The sequence below is a fragment of the Lacerta agilis genome, chromosome 5, assembly GCF_009819535.1.
Source record: "Lacerta agilis isolate rLacAgi1 chromosome 5, rLacAgi1.pri, whole genome shotgun sequence".
NCBI classification, from domain to species: Eukaryota; Metazoa; Chordata; class Lepidosauria; order Squamata; family Lacertidae; genus Lacerta; species Lacerta agilis.
In genome coordinates, this window is record NC_046316.1 from 72,936,711 (window position 1) to 72,948,212 (window position 11,502).

Sequence of the window (11,502 nt, forward strand, 5' to 3'; positions counted from 1 at the left end):
GTTAAAAATAAATTACACATTTAGCTCGTGAAGAAAAGATTGCCTCTGCAACGCTAAGGACCGATGCATACAGTAAAGTAATTTATTTGAAATTGGGAGCCATTTAATATATTTTTTATACCAAAAGAAAAGTAACAACCTTCACGGGCTCTTCAGTGGCCCTCCGGGCTCCATGTTGCACTCCAACTCTCCTCAGCCCCAGCCAGCATGACCAATGGCCAAGGATAATGGGAGCTGTAGTTCAGACCTCTGAGTAATAATGGACTTAAAGTTAAATGGCAGCAAACCTTTTAGGCGATCAGGGTTGACCTCTTTGTGTGCTACAGTGGAGTGGCACCTTGGTTCTCAACGGCTTAGCTGATAAACAAATAGGCTCCTGAACGCCAAAACCCAGAAGTGTTCCGGTTTTCAAAGTTTTTCAGAAGCCGAATGTCCGATGCAGCTGTTGGCTATTGTTTCTGGGGCGCCTGAGCCAGGAAGCTGCGCCTTGGTTTTCAAAGTGTTTGGAAGTCGAATGGACTTGTGGAACAGATTACATTCGAGAACCAAGGTACCACTGTACAGGTATTTAGTTTTGTGTTTATAAATGTTTCAAAAAGCACACAGCACAACTATGGATGCGATACTTTGTATCAAATACAATAAAGCCATATTTAAATTAGCAATACATAATTATCCTCCATTCAGGATCCGAATATCGTTTGCTCAACCTTTGATACCATCAAAAGCATTTTTGCAAGGGAAAAATACCCACTGCGTATTATTAAGGCTGAATGCCCTGTGAATTCATACAACAAATCAATTTTGCATGGTGCCTGTTGCTTCTGGTCTGCAGGTTTCCCTTCCAGGGCGTTACTTGAAATGTTACACTATTATTTATTTATACAACTCTGTCAAGAAATACAGGGAAGCATGTGATGGAAAGCCTCAACCTCTTTCTGTGACAACAGACAAGTTATGAAAGTTTCAGGCAGGCAGTCTGAGGATAATTTAATCCACGGGTAGGCAAACTAAGGCCCAGGGGCTGGATTCGGCCCAATAGCCTGCAGATGGTCCGGTAATCAGTGTGTTTTTTACATGAGTAGAAGGTGTCCTTTTATTTAAAATGCATCTCTGGGTTATTTGTGGGGCATAGGAATTCAATCACCCCCCCTTCAAAATATAGTCCACCCCCCACAAGATCTGAGGGACAGCGGACCGGCCCCCTGCTGAAAAAGTTTGCTGACCCCTAATTTAACCCCACAATGCCACACAGCTATGTGACTCCATCCTGCCATTACATTTTGTCAGTGTGAAATTCCACAGTCAGCACTTAACAGGGTTGCCTTCCTAATGGAGGAAAGATTACTGAAGACTTATAACCTTTGAATAAATGGCTTCTCTGCAGCAGAAAGCAGGCTGAAGCAATCTGCAGCTAGTCCTAGAAGGACCAGCACACTTGCTAAACCATGGGTAGGCAAACTAAGGCCTGGGTTCCAGATCCGGCCCAACTGCCTTCTAAATCCGGCCGCGGACAGTCCAGGAATCAGCGTGTTTTTACATGAGTAGAATGTGTCCTTTTATTTAAAATACATCACTGAGTTATTTGAGGGGCATAGGAATTCATTCATGCCCCCCCCCAAAAAAATATGGTCGGCCCCCCACAAGGTCTGAGGGACAGTGGACTGGCAGCGGCCCCCCTGCTGAAAAAGTTTGCTGACCCCTGTCTAACCAACATCAAGCCAACTTATTGTTAACACACACACACACACCACACAACACACACACACACACCCCTTCTATCAGCTCCACCCCAAATTGTGTGTGTCTGTGTGTCACCTTTTCAAATGCATGGCCATCACATTCTAAGCATTCCAGCAAGGCTCTCCCTTTGACTCCGTTGACTAGTTGACTCCGTACATCTCCCACAAAGGACAAGCCCTTAGCTATTACCAAACAATTTGCCTGACAAAAGGCAATACCACTATGCAATTTGTAATTTAGCAAAGTGCCACTTTCCATGTTCCAGAATTCAGGAGAGAAGAGAAAATGGCTCAAAATAAGCGAGACTCTTGCATCGCCGCCTGAAATGTTTAGCTCCCCAATACATAACTGCCTTGCTGGTGATCTTTATGTCATATAGCTAGACAACTCTGGGAAGACACCATAAGCAGGATATGGCATAAGCTTTCAGTCTACTTCATCAGATGCACGAAATGTTATGTTCCCTTCTGCACATGGGTATGGGAGGGGCCATGATAAGTTTGAAACAAAAATAATAATAATAATAATAATAATAATAATAATAATAATTCAGTAGCACCTTAAAGACCAACTAAGTTTGTTCTTGGTATGAGCTTCTTTCGTGTGCATATCACACTTCTTCGATACCTTGATATGTTTGCTAAGTCTTAAGGTTCCACAAGGCTCTTCAGTATTTTCGCTCCAAGAGACTAACAAGGTTACTCTCTGGAATTTTTGACACTGGTCTGGGATCGGCCACCTTTTTTCAGCTGAGGACTGTGTTGCTTTGGGGGACAATCTGTCAAATGGCTAGCACACATCTTCTCCCCACCCCGACCCTATGGGGTGTTGGGAAGGGACAGTTCACGCTACGAGAGGTAGTCTAAACTCATAGACTTGGCAGAGAGGGGCGCTAAAATTAGGAGCTGAGGCCGCAGTCACCCAATTATAGTGGTGATAGACCGCCAGGTGTTCCCACGCTTTGTTTTCAGCTGCTTCAGCAATTTTCTATTGAAGACCCATTTCCCATGCGTTGATCCATCTTTTAACTTACTTACCTCCCTGATAGATCAGCTTCTGGGGGCAACTGTTCTCTTCCAATGTCTTTGCTGTCTGTTTAACATAAACATATATGGGTGAATTGTTGGTATGCAATATAATCCCTAATGACAGTTTCCAGTACGTGGATGTTCTGCAGAAAATGGACCCCATTTCAGGTCATGGTTTACCACTCCAATTGAATTCAGTAATAATTACCGGTAATTACAAATAAATCTGCAAAGGATCAAAGAAAATAAAATAAAAATTCCTTCCAGTAGCACCTTAGAGACCAACTAAGTTTGTTTGGTAGGAGCTTTCGTGTGCATGCACACTTCTTCAGATGCATGCACACGAAAGCTCATACCAAGAATAAACTTAGTTGGTCTCTAAGGTGCTACTGGAAGGAATTTTTAAATTTATTTTGTTTTGACTATGGCAGAACATGGCTACCTACCTGTAACTGCAAAGGATCAGTTATCATTTTCAATTGGACTTAGAGTGCAATCAAATACATACCGTATCTACTCAGAAATAAACACCACTTACTCCCATGCAAGGGTGTTTAGGTTTAAGGACTGCAGCTTTAATCATGACAGTCTGGTTTAATCTGGAAGTATTTCCTTTTATTGAACATTTCCATAATAAATGAAAACGACATTAGTGGGAACAATATTTTAATAATGCAAAGAAGCTAAATATTAGATCTATCTCATTTCTGCAGGCCTCCACAACAGTTGTGAGGTAGAGGCACTATCTTAACCACTCTACCAATATTTCAAAAAGGTTTAGTAGTAGTGGTTGTTTCTTTTTAAAAATAATAAAAACCTATCAGCACATATGGAAATGGCGGTAGCATAGTGATACAGCTTCTGCTTTGCCCGCAGAAGGTCCCAGGTTCAATCCCTGGCATCTCTGGGTGCAACTGGGAAAAAACACCTGTCTGAAATCCTGCAGGATTGCTGTCAATCAACATAATGACTGGCAGCAAGGCAGGCAACCCTGAGCAAAATGGACCAATGGTCAGACTCAGTATAAGGCAGTTTCCAGTGTTCCTACTGCCCTCCTTGCTCCCTATTTTAAAATGACTTAAACACCATTTGGATTTTTTTAAAAAATAATAATACAAGGATAATATGCTGGTATGGGGTGAGCTCCCATTGCTTGGTCCCATTTCCTGCCCACCTAGCAGTTCGAAAGCACATCAAAGTGCAAGTAGATAAATAGGGACCGCTCCAGCGGGAAGGTAAACGGCATTTCCGTGTGCTGCTCTGGTTCGCCAGAAGCAGCTTTGTCATGACATGACTGGACCTAATGGTCAGGGGCCCCTTTACCTTTACCTTAACTCTTCTTCCTATCCTAATATAATTTTTATTTATTTTATTTACAAACACGCCATAAAAACAGCTAAAAGCAGTTTTAAAAACAGTAAGTACGAGAAACAACTGTATTGTTTTAAAAGCTACAAGGCAGAGACCTTTTCTTCCTGCTGGAAAAGCTCATTCCATGTAGCAGACTTGCATAGGATGCCAAGACGTGGCATCTTGAGGAAGGGTTCTGACATGGTGAGGAACTGACTCAGTGAGTTTCCTTTCACATTCTCTCCTTCCGTATGTACTTTTACACTTGATACCACCCGGTTCCCTAAGCCATATTATGGGTTGCATTCAAAACTTTTACTCGGAGCACACCCACTCAAATGAATGGCCAAAGTCAGCTATGGCCATTAATTTCAATGGTCCTGCTCTGAGTAAAAGTTAACTGACTACAACCCTATGCCTCTGTGGATACTGCACAAGGAAAGTAAAGGACTTAAAGGACAATGATCCATACTGCCTTGAGTCTATATGATGGGGGAGGTCTATAAATATAACCAATGTACAAACTTGTGATGTTTGTTTGTTTGTGTCTGTGCTTCACTCATGAAATTTATCTCAGCTCCTTCTTTGCAGAAGCTCCTTTGATCATAGCAGCCAACTCCTAGGGGCCAAGGGGTCTTTGCCCCCCTAAAATATTTGAGGCCCCCCCTCAGTTGATGTGCTTCGCCAATTGTGCCTGTGCACCCTAACATGTGATGCAGGACGGGGCTTACCTGCCCGCCCCCAATACAGTGCCAAAGTTGGCACTCCTGCCATTGATCCAGATGAAAGAAGGGGCACTGTGTGCCAACCTTTCCCACCTGTTAGGACGAGGCACAAGAAGGCAGCCTGACGTTGGGGCGCTGCCTTGCTGGGAGACACAATCGTCGCTTTAAAACGTGGCAGAACTAGTGGCAAGTAGTACCGCTGCCTATCAGCCAAAGAGAGGGTGCCCAAATTTGCATCTTTTGAAAAGAGGTCCGTTTGCTGCTACTGCACCTCGGACTCCACGGACGTCTCCTCTGCTCACACGGCATTCGGCTCCCGCACACCCTTCCCTTTAGCACAAGCCTCTGCGGGGTGTGGGAGCATCGGTCTTTCATCATCCACCCCCTCCCCTGCCCCATCTTTTTTTTTTTTGCCCCCTCCGCGGTGATCTACGCTCCAGAGCACTGCCTCTCTCGAGCAAGCACCTGGATCTTCTCGGGCTTCCTCGCCGTCCTTCTCCGACTTCCCAGAAGCCCCGTCCATCATGCAAAGTGCAACCCAATCGCTTCCTTTGCAACCGCAGCAGCGCGGGGCCGCGGCCCCTTTAAGGCTCCAGGGAGAAGCGGCGTTCTTCGCCCTCTATGACGCGCATTGTTTTGCGTTCCAGTTGCCAGGGAGACTCCGGCGGGACATCAAAGGGGCGGGATCAGCGGCTCATTCTCACGTCTGTGCAGAATATTCCCCCTCCCTTTGCAGCCTCATTCAAGTTGTGTTTGTGTTTAGTTCGCCGTTCTCCACACCCCCATCTATTTCATTTCCAAGTCACAAGATACAAAAAAGCCACTATTTGGCATTATTATTATTATATTATTATTATTATTATTATTATATTTATTATTATTATTATTTGCATATCACTTTCCTCCAAGGAGCACTCATGGTTCTCCCCTTCCCCATTTGATCATCACAACAACCCTAAGAGGTAGATTAGACTAAACCACTGAGCCTCTTGGGCTTGCTGATCAGAAAGTCGGCGGTTCAAATCTGCGCAAGGGAGTGAGCTCCCGTTGCTCTGTCCAAACTCCTGCCAACCTAGCAGTTCAAAAGCACGCCAGTGCAAGTAGATAAATAGGTACCGCTGCAGCGGGAAGGTAAATGGCGTTTCCATGCGCTCTGGCACTCGTCACGGTCCTCCATGCGTCAGTAGCGGTTTAGTCATGCTGGCCACATGACCCGGAAAACTGTCGGTGGGCAAACACTGGCTCCCTTGGCCTGAAAGCAAGATGAGCGCCGCAACCCCAGAGTCGCCTTTGATTGGACTTAACTGTCCAAGGGTCCTTTACCTTACCTAGATTAGACAAGGTCACCCTGTGAACTTCCAGGCAGAGTGAGGATCTGAACTCAGGTATTCCAACTCCTAGGACAACACCCCAGCCCCCCACCTCCCCACATACACTGAGGGCAGGGGTCATAGTACAGTGGTACTTGGGTTAAGAACTTAATTCGTTCTGGAGGTCCATTCTTAACCCGAAACTGTTCTTAACCTGAGGTACCACTTTAGCTAATGGGGCCTCCCGTTGCGGCCGCCACGCAATTTCTGTTCTCATCCTGAAGCAAAGTTCTTAACCCCATGTACTATTTCTGGGTTAGCGGAGTCTGTAACCTGAAGAGTCTGTAACCCGACCCGAGGTACCACTGTATTGTGATCAACTCCTGCCCGGAAACCAATGTCCCCACTGTGGAAGGACGTGCAGATCCAGAATTGGCCTCCACAGTCACTTACGGACTCATTGTTAAAACCCTGTTTATGGAAGGCAATCTTACTCGGCTACGGTGATTGCCAAAGAAGAGAGAAGAAGAAGATGATTGTGGTAGACACATCATGGAATGGTAGTGGGTGTTTTCCCATCCACTTCAATTCTGTTGGCTCCTCTTTTTTTTTTTAACATAAGGATAGAGTAATCACTGCCAGTAGACTACATCTTTCATTGCACCACGCAGCCTCAGGGGATCATGCAAGGACATTATATCTCCATTTTTTCCTTGTCTCTTCCCACACACCAAGTTAGAGCAGAAAGAATTCTGCGAAGGATCTATCTTTAGCAGTTAGTTCTCAAACTTTTCTTTCCCCACAGAGTACTTGAAAATAGCTGGAGCTCTCAATAGATTACTTAACGTTTTGTTCTGCAAATCAAAGCATGCCCATCACTCGTTTCTTAAAAACCTTTATTTCCCTTCAGTGCCACTGCCAGCATCATTGTCAAATACAGTGACATAGGGAAATCACCCCCTCACAAGCCCAGGCTTTTGAAACCCCCCTCCCTCAACTGGCACAATTTTAGGGAAAAAATACTTTGTTGTCCTGATTTAAGCTTCAGTTTGTTCACCCTTGTCCAGTCCATTACTGATGACAAACACCGGTTTAGAACCGAGTCATTTTCCTTGGATTTGTGTGGAAAGGAGAAATAGAGCTGGGTGTCATCTGCATGACACTGGCACACCCAAAAACTCTCAACAACCACTCCCACCTGTTTCATGTGAATGTTAAATAGCATGGGCCTTGGGGGACAGAACGAACTTGAGTCCCCGCAGGCCAACGGCCAAGTCATTGCCCCCCTCCAGGAAGGAACAGCGCCACTGTAAAACAGGACCTCCAAGTCCCATCCCAGCAAGGTGATTCAGAAGGATACCACGGTTCATTGTGTTGAGCCACTGAGAGGTCCTGCAGAACCAACAGGGGCACACTGTCCCTGTCCAACTCCCAGATAAAGCCACAACTATATAATTTATCAAAGCAGGGGAGGAGGGGGGGAGACCATGTTTCAGATCCTGCCAGACACTATAACAAGCTGTTTTCAAAATGTGCATACATGTTAGCTACCAAAGCTGCAGAAACTTCACCATCTGAATGGAAAAAATCAGTTCTGTTCTATTCAGTGGGCCGACATTTCCCTGCTAATTAGAGGCTGTTCGACTTGGAAACATTTCTAAAGTTTCCAAGCCATTCTTTACTAAGCTGCAAAGTTTTTTTGTTTTTGCTATACAAAGAAGAGAGTGTACTCGTAGTAACAAGATTAAGCATGTGAATAAAGGTAGGGTGATTCAAGGCCAAACATCATCATCATCATCATCATCATATATTATTATATTATTATTATTATTATTGTTATTATTATTGTTATTACAAAATGAATGGTGTCTATCTACTTCTCCTACGTCCAAAGAACCACTGCATTCAGCACACACCGAGGAGACACAACGGAATAATTTTTTTCCCTTCAGTGCCACTGGTTGCAATTAAAAATAATAAATAAATTCAGGTTAGCAACTTCCATTGAGGCGGTTTGGTTGAATGGCTAAGATGCACATGCTCGAGTTTCTTTTGAGATGATGTGGAAAAGGCTAGCGTGACCTAGAAAACGAGAGGCCTATTCCAAAGGTTTTTATATTCTCCTAGGAAATGCTGACCATGAACAGAACAGTGATACCAACTTGAATAAAATATTTACTTTAAAATATTTACCACATAATTGATCACAAGACACAGTGCATGCACACTATTTGAATCGCAATGAATGCCTATCATTTTTTGGGGGTAAGGGGGGCTGGAACTTCTTGTTCCTCCTGACTTGGCCATTTTGGCTGGGGCTGATGGGAGTTGGAGTCCAACATCATCTGTAGCCCCAGCCTTCATTTGGCCAACAATTTGCTGCAACATCTCTCCCAAAATTTTATTATGTGTCAGCATAAAAATTATCAATATGAATACTTATATCCACAAAGTTGGCAAAACTTAATAGACTGCCTGGCGTAGGGGGGCTAAGTTGGGGGACTTTTTGCAATTGCATTTATACACTTCTTAAAAAATATATTTTATATAGTGATTCTCAAGGAAGAGAGCTTTTCCTGCCTTTTAAAAGAAATATTCTGCACTCTCAATATTTATGTAATCACATCAATACATTCACTTAACACGATTCTTTCTTTGTTGCTAGGATTGAGATATTGCATGCAAATCTTTAGCCTGATACAGCATTAGTCATTTCCAGAATCCAGCGTTAAGAAGTCAGCAATAACATATGTTCAAATTCAGTTTGTACGTTAATTTTTTTTTTTTTTGGCAATATGTTTGTTAATGATGGGGCAACCCCCTTCCTCAGTCAGCCAGCCATCTTTGTTTTTAATACCATTTCCTGCTCTCAGTAGGATCTGCCAAATTCCCTACTTGCTCAGACTGTCCTGGTCTGTGGACGCTGCCTGGGAAGTTATCGGCGTTCCTTTTCTCATTCCATAGGTGGGATATTTTGGTACACCAATCACAGAAAACACAGGGAATGAATCCTAACAGTAGGATGTGCTCAGATATGCAAGTGAGGAACTCTACATGGGTATGTCCAGAAGGCGATATACCGGTAATCCACAGACACCTCCATGTTCATCCCTCTGGACCCCTGAGCAGAGAGAAATACAAAAACACCATCCTAGGAAGTGACAGCTGGAACCATGTGCTAGCAAGAGTCTGCTTTCAATATCCTGGTGAGATCACTTTCGGAATGTACAGCAGCTATTCTAGGGACACTTGTGTCATAATTTAAAAGGTCCCCGTGCCAACAGAGTTCTAGGAATCAAGGTCTTGCAATGCCAGCGATCCAGTAACTCTCCTCTTGGGAAATCTCTTCCCCTCCAGCACAGAGAGTGGTATATTAAAATGCGGGCTCTAAAAGGTCTCTCCCTCCCCTCACACCCAGCATGGGCATCAACGCTGCCATTTAATCTTGGCTCTTTGAATGGCGTGAACATTCTGAACAGTTCACAAGTGCGAACCACCTCTCTACGTTTGTTAAGTATAGACATTCCACCGCCCAGCAGAGCAGATGCTCAATATGGCCACTTACCAAATGCTCTGCAGACGACCCAGACTTACATTTTAGTGCAAAATTAGGCTTTGGTTGATGGAGCCAATAGTCTCAAGTCACGGTCTGAACTTGGTTGGTGAATGCTAATGCGATGAGGACAGGTTTAGAAATTGCATTGAGGCTGATGGTCAGAGGAGAGATGGACAAACGTGTAGATCCCAAGAAGCAGAGGAAAAACATTGTTACACCATGTCCTTAAAGCCCTTTTCATAACAGAGTACCTTCTCCCAAAGCTTTCTGCTCCACCAATGATGTACAAAAATGGTTGCATACTAGTGATTTGAAACATTTTTCAGAGACACTGTAGCTCAGGGGCAGAGCACACACTCCACATTCATATGAGCCTGGGTTCATCCCTGGTATTGCCAGTACTGTATTCAAAGTTGGGAGGAGCAGAGTTGGGGGAAATCCTCCATTCGTCCTTGGAGAGCTGCTATCCGGAAAAGTACACGATACTGATTTAAATTAGCCAGTATTCTGATTCTAAGGCAGCACCGTATTTTCAGTAGACACACATTGATGATCTGGGCTACAGAGGAATTGTTATCCACACCTTGCCCATCAAGGAAAGTCAGAACAGAATTTGTTCCTATAAAGCTGGAAATCTCAAGCAACTGCTGAGCTTGAGGCTCAGGCCAAAACACCTGAAATTCCTTGCTTCCTGTGCTTGTCAACCTGCATCTCTGAGCAAGCAGTGCTTACAAACACTTGCAGATACTACTGCACTCAGTGCATCTAGTGACAACAAAGTTATTGTGGAAAGCAGAAAAGGTACCTGTACAGGGCCCTATTCTAGGTTATTAGAGGAAACTCAATTAGTGTTGGGGGAGGGGATAAAAACTTGCAGGCACCCATGGGAGGTGGAACAGTGCGCTGCCCAACACCTATGTGCTGTTCTGAGCAGCCATTCATCTCTTAAGTGTACAACAGAGGCACAAGTTCAGTACTGGGTCTAGTGCAAGTTAGTTAATATGCATTCCCTGTAGTATGAAAGGTCAGAAACATACTGAAAATACAGTGCTGCCTTAGAGCCAGAATAGTGGCTAATTTAAATCAGTATTGTGTACTTTCGGATAGCAGCTCTCCAAGGCCAAAAGGAGGATTTCCCCCAACTCTGCTACTCAAACGTCTTTGAAAACTGGAGATACCAGGGATGAAACCAGGCTCATATGAATGTGCAGTGTGTTCTCTGTTTCCGGAAAGTTTTTCAAATCACTTGGGAAGACAGGCGAACTAACGCCAGTGTACTGGAAGAAGCAAAGATCACCAGTGTTGAAGCAATGATTCTTCAACATCAACTTTGTTGGACTGGTCATGTTGTGCGCATGCCTGATTATCGTCTACCAAAGCAACCACTCTATTCCAAACTTAAAAATGGAAAGCATAATGCTAGTGGTCAACAAAAGAGGTTTAAAGATTCTCTCAAGGCAAATCCAAAAAAATGTAGTATAAACACCGACAACTGGGAAACAATGGCCTGCGAGCGTTCTAATTGGTGAACAGCCTTTACCAAAGGTGTAATGGGCTTTGAAGACGCTCAAACTCAGGACGAAAAGGAGAAATGTGCTAAGAGGAAGGCACGCTTGGCAAACCTTCACTGTGATCAACTCCCGCCCGGAAACCTATGTCCCCACTGTGGAAGGATGTGTGGATCCAGAATCGGCCTCCACAGTCACTTATGCACTCACTGTTAAAACCGTGTTTATGGAAGACAATCTTACTTGGCTACGAAGGATCGCCAAAGAAGAAGAAGATATGAC